General features: G+C 46.8%; 1 protein-coding gene across 2 annotated transcripts in view; it reads right to left on the bottom strand.

The window, feature by feature from the left end:
* LOC120901926 (nephrin-like) overlaps positions 1-13453 on the bottom strand; it is a 95276-nt gene extending 81823 nt beyond the window's left edge. Inside the window, exons 1-3 of one of the 2 annotated variants that reach the window (XM_040310290.1) lie at positions 13088-13453; positions 11189-11432; positions 10420-10630 (exon numbers count right to left, since the gene is read on the bottom strand). The gene's annotated coding sequence lies outside the window, so the exon portion shown is untranslated. The remainder of the gene's footprint in view (positions 1-10419; positions 10631-11188; positions 11433-13087) is intronic. The other variant, XM_040310291.1, reaches the window with a different exon arrangement.
* Between the last annotated feature and the right edge of the window lie 342 nt (positions 13454-13795).

The raw sequence follows: 13795 nt of genomic DNA, 5'->3' as shown, positions 1-13795 counted from the left end.
GAGGACGGGCTGGTCGATTAGTCTCCAAAAACTGTTCCAATCCATTGTATTAGAAACGTTTATTTTGCTTCATTTTTTCCCTCTTTCCCTCTTCGTTTCTACGTCATAACCGATTCGTATCAACAGTTTGTTGCGTTGCGAACTTTAAAGCGTCCCATGCAACGGTCGTTAGCATAACGGTGTGGAGGGTAGGGGCAGTTTTGGTTCTGCTAAAGCATTAGCTATTTATGGTTCCATCAGGGTGTGTGATTTTTCAAACAGTTTCTTTAGCAATCGAGTGCTTTTCGCACACGATCCGTCTGCTGTTTCCTGGAAGCTTTAAAATAACCAAACGCTGGATGGAATGTCCAGCCCTGGCCGGCTTAGCACGCAACAAACTTTGCAATCTGCTAATGTAGCAGCTTACCAGCACTAATCCCTTAATCGGCTTAGTTAATATTTGTGCCTGCGTTGTTGCATACGCTTCGCCACAAAGCATCAAAGTTAACTTCAGTTGTTTTTTTACTGCCGAATGCATAAAAATGCAGCTTATAAAGTAGTGAATTTGATTTGGAGTTTGTGTTCGATTTTGAAAAGCGTGCGTTATCCGCTTAGGTCATTAATAAGGGAAGGGAAAACGGGAATCTATTGAATGCAAAAAAAACCTGCTAATGTATTTATGACTAACAATAGAATGAACAGCAGGATGTAAAAATGTTCCAAACCAACCTTAATGCCAGTAAACAAGTTAAGAAGCTTCCAGTTTCCCTTTGCTAAACAACGCCAACCCAAGCAAACCATTCGCACGTACAAAAGTTTTCCTGCCCGTTGCGTTACCGCATTTGGCCATTTCTCTTTGCAAAGTAGCAACTCCGCGAAAAAAATGGCATGCCTCCACGTGCACGTGCCACGGTTGTTTGTTCTACTGTGACAGACGCACAGCATAAAATCTTCAAAATCAATTTTTGCCCACCTTCTGGAAATGCGCAGGCTTCCCGGAAAAACGCGCCTTGGTGCGTTGGCAAAAGGTTGGCAACGGGCACCGGTGTTTTCGCCTGCCCCGCAATTTCGACGGCGGCAACCATTAGTGATATTATTGTTATAACTTTGCATTTTGTTAGCGCCGATGCGTGAAGGACGTAATAATAATTGGAAACGAGCGAAACGAAACGAATGGTAGCCGTAATGATTGCGGCACGGCGCTTGGGGTGATGGTAATGATGGTAGTTGGGAGTGGTGATGGTGGTGGTGGTAGTGATGGTGGTGAAAAATGAATCTTTTTCGAGGTTGTACTGCGGCGAGATAGAGAAATGATTTTATCGATCGGACGTTTTTCTGCTTCCTGGACAATCACGGCGGGAAGTTGAGTAGGAAGGAATAGGACGATTAGCTGTTGCGGGTAGATGTTTTAAATCTTGAAATTGAAATTAATACAAATTCATAAATTTTTTAACAAGATAAATGTAGAACAAACATTTTTCAATAATAAGAGATATATTTTCCTTATATCATGTATAAATCTGAACCTTATGCAGGAAAATTGAAACTGTTACCTGCCACAAAGATTTAAAAATTTATCAGCACAAAACTCACGAAATGCCTCGAAATGATTGTCTGTTATGAAAATTGCATAAGTCTAGGCGTTTTTGTACAACAATTTAGTACTACGTACAAAAAGCGCCTTTGGGTATGCAATGTAAAGAACAAAATCGACCCAATTGCAGAAACGAATGCAGTAAAACGACTAAAGCTTCGAAATAAATCACGAATGTCTGATTGCTGCTATCCAGCATCGCTGAAATGTTGAATCATGCCTTTTCAAATTCTCTTTTTTGCCATTTGGATCTTTTAATCGCTTTCCTATTGCCACTATAAACCATTCTGCGTTAGTGATTTCCGATATCAGTTTCTACTAGCGCGCCGTGCTGAAACCAACACACACACACACACACACTCTCTCTATCTCTCTGCTAATCTCCCAATCCTGGGAAACGAGTTCACGATTGGTTGAATCATTAATTAGCTATCCTTCTCGCCCAGAAATACGCCACAGCACACACCGATGGAGCAGTGATTTTCATCCCATTTCTCGTAAGACCAGCAAACTAAGCTCGTTGACCACAGCGCAGCAGAGCGAACCTACGCCGGTGCTATTATGATCGATCAAATTCTGCCAAATCAGTGCCCACACCGTATTTCGTGGACCGCAAATAACGACAGAAGTAATCATCATAAAAAATCGAAGCAGCCTGCCTGGGCCACCGGCCCCTGGACTGTCAAGTCGACAGCAGTTTGGAGCTATTTTCCACCTACTTTCGCTCGAAATCATCATCCTACGATTAAGGATTTCTCGTCTCCGATCGCTCTCTTTCTTGCCAGGACGTTCGATGCCCACACGTTGGGAAAGGTTGTGTTAGGTCATTTTCGCTGTACTTTGCCGACTGGCACTGTGTCCTTGATGGCAGCGAGCCAAAGCGAGCTTCTCCGCTGGTTCTGGCGGGTGGCGACACACTCGATCCGTGGACTGTCGCATCTTCGGTACCGGGTCCGACCAATTTCGTTCGATATTTAATGGACCATTGGCTCGGAAAAGGTTTAATAAATATTTCCGCCGAACTCTGCCTGCCTGGGATGGCAGGTAGGAGGGCAAGGCCACCGCACAGCTCCATCACTAGCCAGGCCAGAACGTGCCACAGCGGCCAAAGCCCTTCTCGCAAAAGGGGTTACGGGCGCCCTGGGTTTTGGGTGCCAGCCTCGCGGGGAGGCATACGGTTTTAAAGGACATCACGACGGAACGGGGCAAACTGTGGCAACCAAACGATACCAAAAAACCGGCAAAAACACAACAACAGTGAACGAAACGAAAAAAAAATCCACACTATTTGAAACGATATTACGTGATTGAAATTTTAAGCATCCATCCAAGCTTCCCCCAGCGCTTTTGCAGCGATCGGGAAACGAGGGAAAACATTCTTCCCGCACACACACAGCTAAAAATACACTGGAGTGGGAGGGAGAAAAACCCACACACATTCACTATCAAAGAGATTCGGGGAGCTCGAGATCACGGAGGAGGCACGAGGAAAGCATGGGGCAGAATTTGTCGAGCCGTCTTCGTGTGTGGCACAAACACCCGAAATGCTTCGATCGCCGGACGCCGTCAACCGTTAGAGGACCGATGCCTTCCATCTTGCTGTTGACGGCGAGACGAGGAGCGCAACGTTTAGTTTAGCTGCTGCCACAAATTCCGTGTCCCCCTGTCGGACAGCGCTTAAAGCGCCATCCACATGTCGGGTTTGATGGAGAATGAGGAAAGAAATAAGAGGGAAAAAAAACCACGCCGTGGTACGTGAGAATGACGTCCTCAAGCATCGATGGATGGATTTTGGGTGCAAAGAAAGAGGGACTAGGAACCAGGAAGTTAGCAGAGGGGGGGAGAAATACCAAATAGAGCACCGCGCTGCTGTCCGTTCGCTCCCTGGCAGAGCCCTGGGACGTGCTTTCGACCGTGCCGTGCCCGTGGGTCATTCCGCTCTCCAGCCACGTCCGATGCGATTTGCGCGCTCGCCTGCCATAATTCGCCTACGATCCCGTCCGTTTAGACGATCGAATGCAATACTTAGCGCCGGGAAGCAGGAGGAATAAGGAACGGCTCTGGCAGGTCGTTCGCAGTAGCGGAAGAACGTCGAAATGGTGGTCGATTTTGCTGCCTTCCTTGTTCCTTTTTTTTCAAGCCAGCAGATTTTTAAGCAAGAGCCAAACATAAAGCCAGGACAACAGTGCTTGAGCAAATCCCCGAGTCTCCGTGCCTGTCGGATTGCATTATCATCCCTTGGTCTTGGTCACGGGATCGAATTTGACTCTCCCAGGCGAGCTCCCTCCTCGCCGGGGAATTTCTGCAAAGAATCGTGTACCCACTTCCTTCAGATTCCACCGACCCGTGTTGAGGCCCGACCCGATTCCTTCGCAGCGGCAGCTTGTTATTGGGAAGGAAACGTAAGGTAAACCGTGTGTGTGTGTATTCTTCCTACATTTTCCCTGCCAACCTCAACAAGCACCGCCGTCCCCGCGGTGGCAGGATCGCAAATGTTTTCAAACATTTTCTTTTCTCCAACAGGCGCCTCCATCGAACACTGTCCCACCGGAAACTGCCGGGACGCTGCTGACTATTTTCTTCCGGGCTTGGGACAGGACGTTCGCAGGAATCAGGTCAGGTGGCGTGTTGTGGATGTAGTGCGAAGGCACACCAGCATGCAGGCAAGAGGCAATCCAATCACGGACATGCACAGTTTATTATAGTGCGCTTATGTGTGTAGGTAGTAGCTTTGTGCCCGCAGCATCGACCGCTTGGACACCGTTTTTCATGCGCCGCTTATCGCGTGTGCACCTTCCTGGGCTGTGGGCATTTGCCCGGCGAGCCGGGTCCATATTGTGCAAAGGTATCTCTAGAGGCCGTGTGTCCCTTTAACGCGATCGCCTTCGTAGCCAACGTGTGCCACGTTTCTCGAGTTAGCACGGCCGCCTGCCCGTCCGGCAGTGGCTCGCCGATGAAGTACGTGTGCAATCTTGAGAATATCTTGCCTTATTTACCCGTACCGTAGACTACAGACTCGCTCGGACAAAAGACCATTAAGGCAGGTTGGCCCTGCGGGGTGCCGTGGCGACATGCGAGGAATTATTAAATTGATTGATAATTCGAGAATTACTTACGATTCTTGCTTCTTTCCTCCAGTGGGGCTTTTTTTTGTGGAGTGCCTCTGAGCAGCACAAGCGCTCTAACACTCCTTTTGTGCACACAGGTTCACATGCCTTGCCACAACCGCGCGTCAATTCCAATCACGAAGCCAACGATTGTTTAACGAACTCTTAGCAAACGCAAACAGTGACATGCGCGGCAGTGAGTGCGGGACAGCCGATGTTCCCGAGGCATTCCAAGGATCTTCAGCTGCAGGTGTAGTTCCGCGTGAGTGACAACCGGAGTTTACCACTCTATCAACACCAACACGCCGGCCTGTTGTGAGCCTTGCCGTCGACCGAGGACGGAGCCCAAAGACCTCACCCGAAGAAGGTGATTTGGCGGTTGCGGGTGGGTGTTTGATTTCGAACGAACTAATCAGCACGGTTGGGTGCTGGTTTTGATTTGAGGAATTATTTCACCTACCACCAAAACGTGCCAGAGGGGCAGCAACAGAACGTCCTTGCCGCTCGCCCTCTACCTATTTCAGCCTGATGCGGTATTAATTGCGGGAATGCGAAAAGCGGCAAAGCGCTTCGAGCGCGACCTGCTGCTTTGATGATTACGTTCCGATCACGGGATCACTGGGCGGAGTGAGGAGGGGTGTTTTTGGGGTATTGGGTGGAAAGTTTGTAAAACCCAGCCCACACACGGACAGATCGATCAGGTGTGTACGGGAGGATTGATTGTGTTTCACCAACCGACCGACCGACGAGCACCTGGCATGACAAAGCGCTGGTTGGAATTTCTCTAAAGCGTAAAGCGTGTGAGGTTCTGGTTGAAATGGGAACGCACTTTTTCGTTAATTGAATTGTCTGAAGTGTCGGCTCGGCTTGATTGGCTCGGTAGGTGGGTTGTGTGGAACGCAAACTTATCTGAGCGTGGGCAAGGAATGGCGAACAATCATTGCAATTGATGCTTTCGCTAGTTATCGGTAGCGTTGTCATTCTTCCTTCAAAGTGGCAATCAATTCGATTGAGGTAGAATTTTCCAGAATGCTCGAATCTATATTTTTAACTTTTTCAACGAAACATATCTACCCATCCCACACCTCAATTGATTATATGCTTTGTTAAAAAATGATCGCAAAACTATAAAGAAGTGGCGAATGGTTGTGGGCAAAGTAGAGCTTCTCAATATCGTGACCTTTCTGCGCCTAGCGCCTAGCGGTATGCAATGTGTATTTACCCAGAACCTTAGAGTAAAGCTTTAACGCATTAAGCTTTAACGCAAAAAGGGAAACTAATTATAAAATTACACAATGTTTGAAAAATACTATCCAAAACCATGATCCAACATTTGAAATTGCATACAAACAGGCGTTGCATATTAAATATGGAAAATTTAATAACTTCCTGTAAAAATAACTCCTAAATGTATGCAAAACGCAATACAAAATGTTCTATTAATACCCGTCAAAGAACGATGAACAAAAACGTAACCATTTTTATAGCTCAAAACTCGCTTTCCAATCGAACTTGCAATTATCATCGTACCAAATGTGTAAAACGATCAAAGTTTTATTTGCACGCGATATATGAGCCGTAGAGCGTTTCAGCAATCGTAACCTCCCGGTATTTTTTATATATATTTTTTTTTGCACGAAATTATTATCCCACACCGTAAAGCTGTAATTACGCTGGAAAAGAATTATCTCGCTGTGTGCAATCATCGGCTTTATGTTTAAAATCGCAGCCCAAAGCGGTGGTAATTCATCAATCGGATTGTATTGCGCCGCGCGTGTGTCGGTGTGTGTGTGTGTGTGTGTGTATGTGTGTGTGTGTGTGTGTGTGTGTGTGTGTGTGTGTGTGTGTGTGTGTGTGTGTGTGTGTGTGTGTGTGTGTGTGTGTGTGTGTGTGTGTGTGTGTGTGTGTGTGTGTGTGTGTGTGTGTGTGTGTGTGTGTGTGTGTGTGTGTGTGTGTGTGTGTGTGTGTGTGTGTGTGTGTGTGTGTGTGTGTGTGTGTGTGTGTGTGTGTGTGTGTGTGTGTGTGTGTGTGTGTGTGTGTGTGTGTGTGTGTGTTTGCGTTTGTGTAATCTACCTTCATCATGCATTAACCTCGCTTGAAGTGTTTACACAAATTGGTATATTTTATTGATGTGTCCAAACGCACCGTAACGACCTTATCCGATTAAGCTGCACTTTACCACCCTCCCTCCCTATCTCCCCCCTGATTTTCGCACTCATTAATCTGTCTGGCTCTCACTGGTACGGGCAAGCGAACCTGCCGCGGTGGCTCATTTTTCCACGCGCAAATCGGTTAATCACGCGTGCGAAACCTGCCGACCAGTGCCGAGGTTAATGCGTTGAAAAATGCGTATTGTCAGCCTCAGCCCTCAGCCTCCGTCTCATTAGGCACAGGGTTATCGGGTTTGTTTGTTCAGTTCGAGGGGGCTGCTTGCAAAATGAAACATGAATAGCAAGAAGTGAAAAAACAAAACAAAAGGGATGCTGCGTGTTGCACGAAACTGGCAAATAAAATGCCCAATTCCACAAGTTTTAATTTACGTCGGTTTTGTGGCTGTGGTCGATGCCCTGTGAGATAGTTCACAGGAAAGGGGGTTGGATGTGCAAAAATTGACAGAAGAAAGGATGCAGCCACGGCACATTACAAATGGCGACCAAATGAACCCTAAATGGGCAAACACAAGCGTTCGGGTGTGAGCAAAACTCCTTTCGCTGTTGGAGTTTTCCCGTGGCAAAGAGAAGTGTTAAGGGAAAGGGAAAGCCAAAGAACACATCTTCAAACCTTTTAGCTCACCCCCCCCCTCAACCACGACAAACGTTGATGATGCCACTTTAAAGCCGCCCAAGAGCACGAGGGCAAAGTGAATACGAGACAAATTGCGCCACTGCCGATCGTGCGCCCCGAGCGCTTCGCTAATGTCGATGATGTTGGACCCGTTTTGCCAAGCTGCGGCTTTATGGCCCGGACAAACCCCACACAAAACTACGGCTGACCTACAGGCAGTCGCGTAAAGCTAACCTTAAGGTGTAAGGGATGACCTGGCCTGGGCTCGGGTGGTTTGGTTCCCTTCCCACCCCAAAAAGCGTCGTTAAAGTTGGGGCGCATAAGAGAACGCCATCAAAAATTCATCAAACTTCCCCAAACGGCAATAACCGAACTCGCACTTTTAATGGCCGGGGTACGAGGCGGGGTTTTGGGGACACGATGGTACCACCATGGAGAGGTCAGGTTTCACTTGGTTTCAAGAAAGCGAGCGTGCCGTGTGCAAGTGAACAGTCGAGCTAACAGCACCACGTATGGACCATTTTTAGTGGGGAAGGCGCACAAAACGCGCAAAACGCTCCTTCTCTGGTCAAAAACAAAATAAAAGGCAGCAACGAATTTGTCGTGCAAAGAAAGAAAAAACAACCTCCTCCTCCTTCTACTTCTCTGCAGGGCGTAACAGAACCATGGAATGTTTTGAAAATGGTACAAAGCGCGAAGCAGTGAGGCGGAGATGTACACAAACGTGCAGCAAAATATTAAACAACTCCAACACCGACGGCGCCGTGGAGCTGGAAACGCGAACCACATGGCCCCCGGAAAGGCCTGGGCCGGGTTTCTTCCCAACCCCGGAGTGTATGGATTTCTGCTAATGTTATTTAAATTGCGATAACGGTTTTATAGGCTCTGCAGGAGGGAAAAACTAGCCTGCCCCATCCTGCTCTCTTATTGCTGCCGAAAAACGTTGCGCCTACCGAGCGAGTTGGGCCTTGTTTGGGAAACCGAACGATCGTTACACGTTTCGTTTCGCATGCGTTCGCGGGTACAGCTCACAGGCCCGCTCGGATCCAACACGGGCGTGTACATTAAACTACAATTTCTGCCGAGCGCCGTTGTTGCGCCGTGGCTTGCGGTTTTGACTCCGCTCCGTTTCATGTAATAGTTGTTGCCCATATGCCTATCCCATGTGTGTGTGTGTGTATGGGCTTAGGTAGCGTCATACCACGGGCAGACGAGGACGCGTTTTTGGCAACACTGGTTGCCCACGTCCACCGAACATTTTGAGTTAGTCGCAGTTAGTTTATCAAATTGTGACCGAAAATTCGGGCCCGAAAACTCCAGCAACGGTCCGGAAGGACGCTGGCCGGGACCATTGGATCGTAAATTGCTTTTTCCCGAAATGGAGAAAACATGAACTTTTATTCGAATTGTGGTTGTTGAATGTTTCATTTTAATTAACTGATACCGGGGACGTGGCGTTCGGGCTCCTCCTTGTGCGCTAATGCTGGCAGCTCGAGGTCCGAGGCTCGGAGTCTAAGGCCGACAGTAGCCGACACTCAAACCGGTGGACGCATTTTTCTGGTCAGTGACGAAATTCCATGCTCTCCGTTCGTCCGAGTGCATAAATTATTTCATTCCACCGCCGGCCTGTGCCAGAGTAATCCGTTCTCAAAAGGTACACTTCTATGGAACGCTCCTATCAGCGTTCGAGATGGCAATTAATTCCAAAACGGTAACGGTTTCAAGATTTGCAGCCACTGCCACTGCCGATAGTGAACGGTGGGTGGGTGAGGGGATAGGCAAACATTCATCAAATCGGTCTATGAAATCGCCGTAAATGTCGCAAATCCTGTAATTGAATTTATGAATTCATACATAATAACGGAGCACTCATTACCGGCGTTTGGCGTTTGGTGCGGTTTTACGAGTCGTGGGTCCATTTGAGACACCTGACCCCGTGGGCTGGAATGGGTTGTGATTAAAGGTTTTAGTGCGGTGATTTGTTTATTTTTTGTTCTCTCCACTGTTTTCCAGTTGCGAGATAGGATTGTTGGTGGCCTCGTTATCGGGGCGAATGTAAACTGTTCGTACAAACCTTGAAACCTTCATTTTGACCACCGTTGTAAGTAAGCTATGTGATCGATTGTTTGGGAAGTTGACTAATAATATTGTATTGCATACATTTAGGCTCTATTCTTCACAAAGGTATAACAAAATATTTGGCACAGTTATTGCTAGAAGTACCGTCTGAGCGCAACTGTACAGCTTTCCTCGTTCACGCCTAAAACGTGCGCCTAAATGTATGCAAAATGCAACACTTTCCGTAGTTTAACGACTGGATATGAATACGGGCACATTACAAACACAAATATTGCATACATTTTGGCGCTACGCATATTAATCTATGGCGAGGGGAAAAATGCAGCAATTTCGTCGAATTGTTACAGTTTAATAATAGTCAAAATTCCTAGTATATGAGCTATTGTAACCAAAATCAGAATTGTTCATTATAATTTATTTAAAAAAACTGCCCCATACGAATGCAAAAGGCTGTCATTAGTGTTACATCTACTAATTACACTTACAAAACTCTGTACAAGTAAAAAGCAATACAAAAAACTGCTTTGTTATCATACCATAACAAAAAAAAACCTTTTTGTTGATGCTAATCTCCGCTCTAAATGTGCCAATCAAAGCATCTGCTACAGTAAAACCCATAATAATCCACAGATCATTCATCAATTATGTTTCCCAAACACTGAGCTTCTAGGAAACGGGTTGAATGAAACGTGTTACAATAGGAAAGCAAAACAAAAAACACAAATGTTGTTAATGCTTACATTGCCAGCGATTTTATCGCATTTTTTTTTTTTCGTTCGCAACGCATTCCAACCAACCGCATCCATCTTCCCCCAACTGAACAAGAAAATGTCAAAGGGTAACATAGAAAATATCTATTTAAAACTGTCAACTCACCGTGACCATTCCCGCTGCGTTCAATTTCACAGTGGACACGGGAGTTGGTGGTAATTTTTTATTTAAATTCTATCATCGTGCTTCATTCGTTCGTCCTTATTCTTCTCTTAATGCTTTCTAGTAAAAATTTCGTTTCATTTTTTACTTCCATTACAATTTTGAACTCATTTTCATTATGCTTGCATCCTTTCAGATGTGTATTCTTCCCATCCTAAAATGAAGCAGATGAAGCAGTGTCAAAAAATGTCAGTGCAAGAGAGAGAGAGGGAAAGATCGGACAGTTTTGAATGACAGTTTCGTGCTGTTACTACTAACTTTGGTCGCTTTGGTAATTGGTTCTGCTGAAAGCTTGTCTTTCTGTTTTGCTTTCAATAGTCGTTTGTTAAATAATGGCATAAAGCTCGTTCAAATTTGAGGCATTCTCTACCCCAGGCGAGTATGCATCCACTTTGCCACCAAATACAGTCCACTTCTTCCACCGTCATGAAACTTCTTTCTGGCATTCAAATATACAGTACGTGCTCCCCAACACCAAGTCAGCCTAAACTTTTGCGCAACCAAAACACACACACACACACCCTTGCTGTGTCCAATAACGGTCCAGTTTGGGAGAAGGCCGAACCAGCGAGGTCCACTCCAGCGCAACGGGTCAACGAGAGAACTTCCGTTCGGAAGATAATTTACAGCTTCTGCCGATAGTAAACAGAGCGGCTGAACAAACAACCGTTTCCTAGAAATGCCAGCAACGGTACTCTCCACCCAAACTTACCCACTTAACGCCCGGCCCTTCTGTTCTGCGGTGCTTCTGGAAGTTTTGGGGCCGCGCCTGGAACTGTTGACGTACGCAAAAACAGGCGCAAAAGGCGCGTAAACGTTACGCTCAAGCGTTGGGAATCACTTAACTTTTGTGATGAATTCAGCAAGATTTATGCAACTGTGCTTGACGAAATCGATTCACTTGCGATTGTGCTGCGCTTACGAATGGGAAACCTGTTTCTTCTCGAGTTCTGAAACTGTGGAGAAATAGGGAAACGATATTCAACCTGCCTTACTACACACAAAACACACGAGCACCACGACTGCTTGCGGTTGCTTTAAGAAGGCATAAAAAGCGTTCACTTCACTTCACTCGGTTTGCTACGATCGGGGTGGAAGCACGTTGTGCACTTTACTTCTGGTATCATAACACCTGCACAATGCTGCTCGTCTTCCCTGAGTTGCGCCTGAAATGCTGCAATCTGCTTCTGCTGCACGTACAGGTTCGTCGTCAGGACGGCAGGAGCCAGCAGGTCAATCATTAATCTTCAATACTTTGGCCGATATTCACACGACATGGAAGCGTGTGTGTGTGTGTGTGTGTGTGTGTGTGTGTGTGTAACTGTGTCAGTTTCACACTATTTTCCACTACGAATATGCCTCAAGAATGTTGTAAATGACGCTTTTTCTCCTTTGTTTTTTTATGCTAGGAAAACTAAAAAAGAAACTAAAAAAAGAAAGCTTCCGTTTCACGCCACTGTCGCCGTGGAATACATTTCTCCCTCAGCATAGTTTGGTGCTGTTGTTGATTTCCGCAACCGACACGACAGTTTCATTCACACACACACACATACACACACACACACACACACACACACACACACACACACACACACACACACACACACACACACACACACACACACACACACACACACACACACACACACACACACACACACACACACACTAACGCAACTACACAAATGCTTGTACACAAAGCAGGGAAAAATACCGAACCGGAACCAGAACCACTTGTGCCGGGAAATGGCGGTAGAAGCAGCACTGAGGGACAAGGACATTTTCTGCTGGTAGGTCAGAGAGGAAGGACGGGTGGAAAAGAAAGGGAAGGTGGGGAAGCGTGGTTCAATTTTTACCGCAATTCACCGTCATGCCGCAGTGAAGTGGTGGTCCCGGACGATGAGGTCCCGTTAAAGGGCTGAAATTGCAGAACCCGTGAACGGGACGGTCACAAGTGTGTGTGTGTGTGTGTGGTTCTGTTTTCCTGTCGATATTAACGAGCTTGTTTCTTTTTCGTTTCAATTTTCTTCTTCCAGCGCTTCCAGTCACTCGCAAATGTGAGTGTGTGTACCCTTCGTTGCCGGAAGGATATGCGTGCATGACCCAAAGTTCTCACGCAGCGAGCAAGCGAGCGAGTACGCTACCGAAGGGTTTTTTATTTTTACGATATTTTTTTCTCCATTTATTTCGAACTCCGGTCTCCGGTTGTACACAATTTGATGGAAGGTGTACCCGGCTGGTGGTGGAAGGAAGAAGAACTTCTAACCATGGCAAAATGGCTTTTGCAGTTTCTTGACGATACAGTTCGGGTTCAAGTTTACTGTGTGCGCTCTCTCTGGCTGAGCTGAAGGGGTTTGTTTTGAGCGCGTTACTCGATGCCCTTTTCTTGCTGCTTTCCTTCAGCGAAAGCGACAAAAAATACGGCGCACAAATACACTGTCACACGTACACCCACCCAACACTTTCGAAAACAAGGATGAACTTGGCACACCTTTTGCTCCGTTTTTTGGGTGGTAGAAAACGTAGACCCATCTTTAATGTGGCATCACTGAACACAAACAACGCGCTATAAAACCCAAAGTATCGAAGCGATGTTTTTGTTTTTTTTTACCTTTACCAATTAATTTCCAACCAGGATTACTCACTTCGGTCACTGATTTCCACTTCCTTGTGCTGTCGTGGACGACACACAAAAACATGCACACACAGATTCACGCACCTTAAAAACGTGTATTTGCTCCTAATCCGTGTTTTGCGAACGTTTTTTCCCCCTCACGGAATCGAGAAACGGGCGCGACGGCGTTTTCTCCCGCACGTGTCGTGTCGAACGTCGAGCAGGTTCGGTTCGCGACTGAGGACGGTACGCACGGTGTGCCCTAGAGCACCCGGTCTCGCCACCCGAAGCGAGTTTGCTGGCTATTTTCCTTTCCGCTTCGTTTCCGTCGCGTCTCGGGCGAACACGATTGCTGTTGTGCGTGTTGTGCCTGTGCGCCGGTGGAAAAGTGCCGACTCTGCGGGCCACAGTTCGGCTGGCTGGTGTGGAAAATTGGCGATGGCAGAGTGTCCTGACGGACCTGAACGATGGTTGTCCGAAACCCGAACCCGGGGGGTTCGGTGGATACGAGCACGAGCAAGCTGAGAGAAAGTGGATTGATACGGCAAAGGCTGGTGAGAGCGATTTGCGTTGTCAGTGAGTGTGGAATGAAGATGAGTGTGGAATGAAGATGAGTACGGAGTGAGATACAACCTGGCCAACTTCGTGAGGATGATGAGATACAAGGAAAATTTTGAGCGATGCAAGGGAAATTTTGAAATGGTT

The sequence above is a fragment of the Anopheles arabiensis genome, chromosome 3 (assembly GCF_016920715.1).
Source record: "Anopheles arabiensis isolate DONGOLA chromosome 3, AaraD3, whole genome shotgun sequence".
NCBI lineage: Eukaryota > Metazoa > Arthropoda > Insecta > Diptera > Culicidae > Anopheles > Anopheles arabiensis.
Note: the sequence above shows the minus strand (reverse complement) of the source record. Positions and strands in the feature narration are given on the sequence as shown.